This window comes from Gymnoscopelus braueri (assembly GCF_963280865.1).
Source record: "Gymnoscopelus braueri genome assembly, chromosome: 10".
NCBI classification, from domain to species: Eukaryota; Metazoa; Chordata; class Actinopteri; order Myctophiformes; family Myctophidae; genus Gymnoscopelus; species Gymnoscopelus braueri.
The window spans coordinates 34,047,640-34,058,079 of NC_137611.1; the positions used below are offsets into that span (position 1 = coordinate 34,047,640).

The 10,440-nt window shown below is 38.0% G+C and overlaps 1 long non-coding RNA gene across 1 annotated transcript; it reads right to left on the bottom strand.

The window, feature by feature from the left end:
• Nucleotides 1–2,025: 2,025 nt before the first annotated feature.
• On the bottom strand, nucleotides 2,026–5,585 carry LOC308093059. The gene is made up of 4 exons (XR_013933839.1): nucleotides 4,354–5,585; nucleotides 3,694–3,818; nucleotides 3,050–3,130; nucleotides 2,026–2,334 (listed from the first exon to the last, which is right to left on the bottom strand). It is a non-coding gene; the product is annotated as an uncharacterized lncRNA (long non-coding RNA).
• Nucleotides 5,586–10,440: the final 4,855 nt, after the last annotated feature.

Here is a 10,440-nt window from a genome sequence, read left to right on the forward strand (position 1 = left end):
GAAAATTGGGAAATACTCCAGTAAAGTAAAACATACCTCAAAATTGTACTTAAGTACTAGTAATTAAGTAAATGAGTTACTTTCTACCACTGCCAAGTTAAAAGCTTTTATGAAAAAGTGAATGTTTCACCTAACACACACACTGCAATTTGTGTAATATCCAAAACTCTGCACAATAAAGACGATGTCCTACTTAACAGCGACATCTTGAGGCCATACAAACAACAACAGGAGTTGACCTAAACTAAAGTACTTTCCAATTGGAGGAGGATGGCCAACAGCAACATGACAGCCACAATAAACCATAATCCCCAAAAGCAAGTTTAAAGCATATAAAGCACAGTAAAAGTATAACATCTTAGGACTCCATTAGTACCCGTTATACCTCTTTTCGTGCCTGTCTGGCATACATAAAATAGTGGATGCATCTTCTCACCACCTCAAGCTTAATACAGACAAAACTTCTCTTCTTCTCTGGAAAGTCTTTCCCTTTGCAGAAAGGGCCTCAGAACTGTGTTGCCAGTAGGGCCTACCTACTTTGGTGTGCATCACGGCCCATTTGGACCCCTGGTGGTCCCCAGACCTGATGTTGAGAACCAGTGTGCTAATGGCCCATCCTGTATCTCTCATGTCTTCTTCCTCCTCTACCTATTTTTCATCTTTCTCCTCTTCTTGGTTATTGCTCCTCAAAATGGCCTGCAGCACAGCAGCTATAATTGTAAACTGTTGCTTTGATTGTAACGTACCGACCTCACAGACACATTCCTTGTGTACAGTATGTTCAAACATACCCAATGCAGGACTGGATTTTCCTCATCTGTACCATTGTGTGGATAAGCACAGTCAACACAACTTTACAATCTATCTCCATCTCTTCCTTTGATAAACCCTCTCAACTGAATTCCTTCCATCAAAATGACAGAAGAGTGAATCTTGTTGCCTTTGGTTTCCTTCAATATTTAACATTCTTCAGTCCTTCAGGTGTCAAAGGGTGTGTAGCTGATAGTGACATCAATCCTGACCTTCATATTTCTGCTTCAAAGCCTTGTTTGAAAACCCCACATTAGCATGTTCATTTCATTGGTAACATGCATATAGTCTAAGCCATTGGTTCTCAAAGTGGGGTCCGGGGACCCCCAGGGGTACTTGAGGGGGTTCCAGGGGGTCCCCAGCTAAATGATAGACAGGAACCAAATGGACCCTTATGGGTCTGTAACTCTGAGAGTGTACAAATGCACTCCACTCCATTTGGTTCCATTTGTACACTCTCAGAGAGTTAGATTAACATTGATTTTACAATATAAATTGGGGTCCCAGAGATATAAATGCCATTAGATGGGGGTCCGTAGCCTAATGCATGTCAAACTGGGGGTCCTTGAAATTAAAGTGGTTGAGAATCGTTGCTAGAGCCGTAAAAATCTTCTCTTTTGGGGGTCCCTGGCTTATCTTTTCAAATGGGGGTCCGTGGGCTGATAAGTGTCAATTTGGGGGTCCTTGACATGAAAACGTTTGAGAACCACTGGTCTAATCCACTAGTATACTATTTCACTCCCATACCCAGGTCTGCATATTGTGCATAAAGGCAGTAGGGTTAACGGTTGACATTTTCCTACACTTGATATTGTCAATCTTCAGTTATTGGAATGGAGAGCTTTTCATAGCTTATATTTCACACTAAAGCCAAAGAGAAGAAAATAAAGACATGAAGCTTGATATATGATTATCATTTAAAATATATTATTTATTACACAACCTATAACAAACTTAATTACTTACTAAACTACAACTGTCATGGTTTACTTTAAAGAAAAGATACTGTACTGAATGTACACAATAAAATATTAAACCATATTCAATGTACAAAACAAAAGATTAAAAAATACTTTATGTACAAAATAATAACAAGATTAAAAAACAAAATAAAACATGAAACCATAGTCAATATACAATATGACACTATTATTTACAGAACTGTTGCAGTTTTCTTCAAACAAAAAGCATACTTTTTGTACAAATTAACGACTATTTACAATGGTTGAAGTTTGTCTAAAACAAAAGAAAGTTGAAAGTAATACTGTAAAATAATACTACTCAAAGCTTGACAGCTTGTCTAAGACAAGGACCCATCTCGCAGTGGTGTCCGATATGAACAAAAACAAAAACAAAAAATACCCCAAAAATGTACTTGAGTACATTACTTCAAGTAAATGTCGATAGTAGTGTCCATCAATGCCAGTGTGGCTCAAAGGCGCCTGAGGTTCCGTGCTTGGCTGAAAACCTTCATCGTTGGCAGGGTCCAGGCCTCGTGGTGGCGACGCAGGCAGAAGATGGTCTCTGTGCATGGAGAAGAAACACAGGTGTTATTATTATCAATGTCATATCAATATTGTTGTTTTGTTTTTTATCTTATTTATTGTTGTGTATTCTGTCATTTTGTATGTGATATGGACCTTGAGTCTGAAATAAAGATTACATTGAATTGATTTAATTGAATGTCCAGCCCTTTCTCGACTACAATACGTAAATATCTTGCAAATTAAAACCACATGAACAAAGCATACATAGAATAGTAAGTTATGTCTTGCCATAACTAAGATAGTACATATTACGTATTCAAACAATGTAAGTCACGAAATGTTCTAAATAGTTATTCATTTGAACTACAACTCAACATTTAATCACAATATTGTATCCTTGTTTTTATTTATTTCACCAATATGCACATATTGTACATACTGTAAGACTTGTGCAGATATAATATATCTATGATACTTATGGCTATCACAAAATGTATCGGGGGAGTGGGAAATTAAAATTAAGGTCTGTTGGTGCTTGTATATGTCGGTAAGTTCCCTCCTTAATGAAATTAAAATATAAGAAATAAAAACAAGGTACAATTTCCCAATTTAATTTGGTGTTGTACTTATAAAATGAATAACAAATTAGAACATGATTTACACGTTTGTTTGAATACATAATCTGTGTGCAATGTAACTAGTAACCATGTTACTTATGGTGAACTTACTATATGAACGTTTTGCTAACTAACCTTCCTCCGAACCATCCTGCGGTTGTTGGGAGCATCTATGAGGATGCACGTCCTCCTATTTGAGATGAGATCTTCATCGTTCTGTTGGAGAAAATATAGTGATTTGTAACTTGAGCTGATTTCCTTCATAAATTAAACTAAATAAACTTCAGACGTAGTTTAAGTAGAGGTTAGTGGTGGTAAATGTACACGCATACCAAACTCATGGATATTCATAAACACAACAAGAATGTAGAAATTCTACTCACAACGTGTAGCGTTGGAAACTTGTGGATTGGCTATTTTCCCTCTGCACTAAGAGATTTAGTGCAGAGGGGAAAAAGGACGGGGGAAAGTATAGACCCCTAACTCAAGTCAACAAAGTATATAGGGTTTAAATGGTTAAATATTTGTTGAATGTGAACTTAGCCTAGTTCAGCTCAACTCTTAGACTTCTATGAGATCAAGCACCAACTCCAATAGTAAGAAAATGCTACCTTAATTGTCTTCAAAGATGGATGACTGGTCTAACTAGACTACACAATGTAACTGATGTATTTATCAATTCATTAATTTGACTTAATTTCTCTATTGTAGAGATCTGTATCTGTAGTAAAGCTGTGCTTGCCAGAAGAAGGTGGTGTTTGGCTGGTGGTGCCTTTCACCTTGGCAGGCTACTCCTTGGCGGCATTCTCCTTGGCAGGACTTTCCTGGGCAGGTGTCCTTTTCTGGTCTCTTGCCTGCCGTGCTTTGACCAATGTATCTCTGCTGGGGGAAGGCTCGCATACTCCTGCAAAAAGTGAGAGATGGGAATAAGTAGAGTAAGCATGAACTCCAGTCAATAAACAACAAGGTAAATAGTCACATAAATAGAGTACAGAAATAATGCTATCTAAATCATTGGTTCTCAAAGTGGGTTCCCCGGGGGCCTTGGGGAGGTTCCAGGGGGCCCCGAGAAAAACGTGTTAATACAGCATCACAATCATTTTAACCACTTTATCCATATGTTGGCTATTCAAAAATAGCAGATGTAGAAGCTCACAGTGCGTCACTTTGTGCCACGCTGTGAGCTTGTACATCTGCTATTTTTGTAAATATTTGAAAAATATTGAAAATGTTTGGAAAATATTGAATAATTTTGAATTTTCTGGGGGTCCCTGGCACAGAATATTTTCAGATGAGGCCAAATATCTATCCATTTGGGGGTCCTGGACATGAAAAGTTGTGAGAAGCACTGATCTAAATAACATTCTTAAACACACAAAAAGTAACAGTAACAGTAAGTAACAAAAACATGACAACAAGTGACCAACAGATGTACATACTTCACCCAACCAGCCATGGGTCCTCTCTTCCTCTTGGCGACGGAGGAGGAGAAACACAGGTGTTACTGTCCGTGTCAGAATCGTCGGTCAGACACGGGAACCAACTCATCTGTGAGGCATCCTCCACTGGCGCCCTCCTCACTGTCACCATGGGGATGTATCCTGTATGAGGAAGAAGTATAAAATATTGGAGGAGACCATGGAGAAGACAGAACCATATGAGGGGATTATATCCCCACGCTGGCCTTGGAATGCCTCAGGATCCCCCACGATGAAGTGGTTAATGTTGCCCCGAAAGGGAAGTCGGGAACTCTCTGCTGGAACTGTCGCCCCCCTTGACTCGACTCCAGAGATAAGTGGTTGAATATGGATGGATGGAAAAGTATCCAGTTAGTTCTTTACACAGTAAATCATCAGTGTTCATTTGTCCGTTTGTAACTCTGAGAGTGAGCAATTGTAACTGTTTAAGCAAACTTTAAGGGTCCATTGGTGTACCTCCAGGGGTCCTTGAAGGGGTTCCAACTAAAGGGGTCTCCAGCAAAATTAGTTAATATAATATCAAAATCAGTTTAAACACTTTAATCCTTTATATGGTACTTCAGATCAGCTATTTGAAAATAGCAGATCTACATGCTCACAACAAATGTGGAATATTATTGAAACATTTTAGCAACATAAATCTTGTATGGGGGTCCCTGGCACAATATGTTTTCAGATGGCCAAATACATATTAATATGGGGGTCACTGACATTAAAAAGCACTCTGAGAACCACTGATTAAAACAGTCAAATCCTCAGTGTTATAGCTGTTTGTCAGGAAATGTAACCGACCGTTTACATTTGAGTAGGCCTGGCCTGCATTTGTACCCAACCAACAAATGTGGAAAATGCAACTCTTTGCATCCACCCTTTGGTGGATGCAATATAAATCGACTCCCATTTATTATAGACTACTATTACTATTACTATACTATTATATTAGCAGACACTCATGTTGATCCACAGCGACTTAAAAGTGATCAGAGTATGAACCCTAGTCAACAAACGACAGAGGGTCATCATAGTGTAGAGAAAACAACAAGGCTAACGTTTCAAATTAACCACATTTATGATTCTGACTTCTTCAATCTACGAGAGTTGTAGGGTTCACGCCCCATGGAGACCTGGACTTTCTGCACTATGCCCCGTAGACACTCCAAACATGTACAAATGTGAAAATAAAGGTGCTTAATCCCAAGCCCCAAATGTTAACTGGCTCTACGGGGTAGTAGTTTAATGTAATAATCCATATCTTTCAATAAATAAGTGTTTTAATGCCGTCTGTGGCCGATTCTGTCGAAGTTCCCAATGGGCGGTAGTGACGGGTAGTGACGGGGCGCATCCAGTGGAACCCGGAATTACACTAAATGTAAACAGGAAGTAAACGAGGGTGAAAAAATGGCGTTCGGCCACAGACGGCATTAAAACACTTCTTCATTGAAAGATATGGATTATTACATTAAACTACTACCCCGTAGAGCCAGTTAACATTTGGGGCTTGGGGTTAAGCACCTTTATTTTCACATTTGTACATGTTTGGAGTGTCTACGGGGCATAGTGCAGAAAGTCTAGGTCTCCATGGGGCGTGAACCCTACAACTCTCGTAGATTGAAGACGTCAGAATCATAAATACGTCTACGAGGGTTGTATACTACAGCTATAAACAAACCATCTGCTCTAAATAAAATGTAATATTATACACTTTTCCATAATAAACACGTTTGACCGTCTTCTCCATCGTCTCAGGTAACGTTGTCCTTCGTTGGATGATGTCAATAGTCAGTCAACTCAACTGTCAGTTCTCTGTCAAAATGTTCACAGCAACCGTACAGCGTTCAGTGTTGCCAGACTCTGCGAAAGAAATAAGCAACCAGGTCTATGAAAACAAGCCCAAAAGCAGCGACTTGGCTATTTTCACAACAAAGAAACAAAATAATCTTAACAAGCTCTCTAACAAGCCCAAATAAGCAACTGCACTTTAGAAACAAGCCCAAAAAACCGCAACCAGCAACTTCCAATATTTTCAAGCAACTTTACAAAAAAAGAAGCCCAAAGTCGCTTATAATAAGCGGACATGGCAACACTGGTTTTGCGGCTGCATGGCCTATTTGAATAAAAACAAAAACAACAGCGTGCCAAGTGACGCTTCCTGTGACGTCAACATAGGTGTAACGTAGGGTTACGTTTACCTTGCGTGGGTATAAATAATTGTAGAAAAAATATATAACTACGCTTTATTTTTTATTCTTTATACAAATACATTGGGCTATATTTTTTATTATTAACAAAAAGTTAAATTAAATCTATCACTATGGTGAGATAGTTTAAAGTGTTTATAAACGAAATTCAATCTGATATTTTTCTTAAAGTGACACAACCTTAAATGTTATTGTATTTTGTCAGACACACAGAAGTTGTACTGTCTGTGTGTTTTCAAACTAACTAAAACGAATTTAACAACCAAAAATAGTGAGAAAAATCCAATATTTATTCTGAGCTTTTTGAGTCTCTCATCCCAACCCTAATAACTACCTCATATTACAAAAATAAATAAAACTAACACTAAAACTAATACAAACTGAAATAAAAGTATTCTATTAATAATAATAATGATTATTAATATTATTATTATTATTATTATTATTATTATTATTATTATTATTATTATTATTATAAGTACTTAACTAAACAAATGAAAAATTAAAACTCAGAGGAGGAACGTGTTTATATAAATGTATAATGAATTACGTCAACCCCCGGCGGAATGGGCGTGCCAGAGGATGCTAGTTGAGCGCCAGGTTTGGGGACCAATCAGAAGGCGTGTTTACAGACGAATCCAGCGCGGGCCAATGGCGTTGCAGGAAGCGGCCTCATGCAGCAGGTGCATAAGGACCAGTCCTCCAGAAAAGACGTTAATGCGCTTCAGATACTCTTTGGATCAGTCGCATCACATGAGCTCCGAGAAAACAACACAAATCTGAGAGGAAGTCACTGTTTGTTTTCATCAACGGTTTTGTTTTGTCGTTTAACTTTCAACAGTTTCTGCAGTTTAAACTTGTGGTCAACTTTTTCTTCTGTTTTTGGAAGCCAACGTCAAGTTCGTCGTCGACGTCAAGTTTAAAGGTAAGTTGACTTCCTTCAAAATGCCACCTTAACGGAATTGTGGAACATGACATGTTTATGTTTATCGATTGCAAAATGTTTGGTTGTACCGTGAAGTGAGTTAAATACATGACGCTAACTGAACGCTAACTGACGCTAACTGAACTCAGACGCTAACTGAACTCAGTGTGTAACATTTCAACGGCTCGTTTTGTTTTTAGCCTCATAGATAACTAATGTTTACATTTGAAAAAATGACAGCATATTGTCGTTATAAATCACTCAAGTCATCCTGTCGCTTGTGAAATAGAACTTTTATGGTGATGTTGGGTGATTTTGGTGAAAAGTGAAAGCTAGCTTGTGTTTTCATCCTGATGACGTTGAGTTTTGGTGATTTTCAAAGCGTTCGTAACGGAGCTATAGTGGGAGTATTAGAGATACGTTGGTATTTGGTTTATGATAACAATTTCAAACACCACATTGATGTTTTAAACTCAAATTTACTTGAGTTTTCTTGTTTCCCCACCTGCTTGTGGGCAGTTGGTGATGGTGTGTGTTTTTATATCAGCTGGATTATGGTGACAATGTTTATAGATGTTTATAGATGATTGGCTCACAGTAGTGGATCATTTTAATCCCCTCTACCATGCTGCTCTGGGATTTATGGCCAGGACCCCTCATTGTACTTTGTATGCTCTAGTTCAGGGGTCTTCAACGTTTTCAAGCCAAGGACCCCTTAGCTGAGAGAGATGAAGCAGGGACCCCCACTTCATATTGTATACAATTGTGTAGATGGCCAGTGGTACACATTTGTTACTTAAGTAAAAGTATCAATACTGTAATGTAGAAACTAGAAATACTCTGTTACAAGTAAAAATCTGGTAAATAATCAAAACCTACTTACATTAAAGTATTGGCAAAAATATATACTTAAAGTACCATAAGTAAAAGCACTCATAATGCAGAATGTCCCATTTTACAAGTTTTAAAATGTATAAAAATCATTTGAAAATAGACGATCTACAAACTCACAGTATTGAAAATTGGAAATACTCCAGTAAAGTAAGAAATACCTCAAGATTGTATTTGAGTACATGTACCTAGTTACTTTCCAGTTTCCACCACTGTAGATGGCTTCATAGACTTGTTTGACAGCACTATTGGTTGTGTCAATTAATGTTTTGTTTGTTTGATTGATTGTGTACACATTATGTTTTCTATTGTTGGATTCATGTGTGCATTTTCAGAAATGTAATATCAATATTTAGTCAACTTGACCGTTGGCTCTGTACTTGGTCTGCTCTTTTCCCCACTACACCAACTCTCCGAAAATAGCTGTGTGAGCTTGTAGATTGGCTATTTCTTCTGGTATTGTTCCCCATCACACAAATATTTGGTGGACCCCCCGTTGAAGACCCCTGCTCTAGTTCTTTGGTCATCTTTAGCTTCACGTAGGGTACAGCATTGGTACATGTTCATTTACAATGCTGTATCCTTGGAAACCCCTCTCATAGCCTATTTCAGATCTTCAAGTGATGTGATGCATTGTGAGCTTGTAGATTTGCTATTTTAACAATATTTGAAATATCCCTTCCTAGAAATGTATTAGAGTCCAAGTACAATATATGAAATCTATTGGAGTGAAGGTATACAAAAATATAGATAGTGAAGTAAAGTACAGATATAAAGGGCTGGTTGGGCTTTACATTGCCCATGTGTGCTCTACTCTAGTGACTCCTCCCACTAGAGTGGAGTTTGGTAGTCAGCATGGAAGTGTGTTTTATGGACTTCTGTCTGTGTTTGTCAGTTTTAAGCATGGGCCTCTTTGGCAGTGCATACTTGCTAAAGAGACTTTGTCTCAATGTATTTTTACTGGTTAAATAAATGATATATAAGGGGAAATGCATTCATTCATTCATTCATTCATTCATTCATTCATTGTATGGTGAAATTAGTTAAAAGGCTATCTACAACAATCTCATGGTGGCTAATTTAACTTGGCCATCACTTTGTTTTGTTCATTTGAATACATTGATGGAACCCCGCTGGCTCTAAATCTGTCAAATGAATCACAAGGTCGCTTGCTAAGCTTGTAGATGTCTTCTTTTTTGGCAATACAGTAGATACCGCGCTGTACTGCGGGGTATAAAGTATTCTTGTGCCTCAAGTGCAACCAGCGGCCGTTGTCATGAAAAGGTTTGAGAACCACTGCTTTAAACTTCTACTCCTCTACATCTCAGAGGAAAATATTGTTGTATTGTTTACTCCACTGCAATTATTTTACAGCTTTAGTTGCTTTGCAGATTTAGATTATTAGCTAATACAACAATTAACTACTTAAGCCCTATTTTATACTTCGTCTATTTGTCAAAAAGGTTTGACAATTTTTTTGTGATTTTCTTCTGAAACAGGCCATTCATAATTACTACCAAAGTACTTTTTACTTTGGTACTGTAAGTATATTTTGATGCCAATGCTTTTGTATTGTATTACTTTTGTATTGTACTTTGAATACAGGACTTATCTACCACTGAAACACACACACACACACACACACACACACACACACACACACACACACACACACACACACACACACACACACACACACACACACACACACACACACACACACAATGATTACAAATACAGAAACATAATTAAAATGAAAGGCCATGTTATCTGCTTTCAAATGAGATCCTCATTGTGTTTTTATAATTTTGTGTGAGCTATGTGTTAATTTTGTGTCTCTCTCTCTCTCTGTCTCTCTCTCTCCACAGTGCAGCAGGGAGGAGGACAAGGAGAGGACACCAATAGACCAGTACTGGTAAACAGTAACACACACACACGCACACACACACACACACACACATACACATACAGTACACGCATACACACACACAGAAGGAATAATGACGTGTGAGAGAGTGGAGAGGTTTCAGAGTA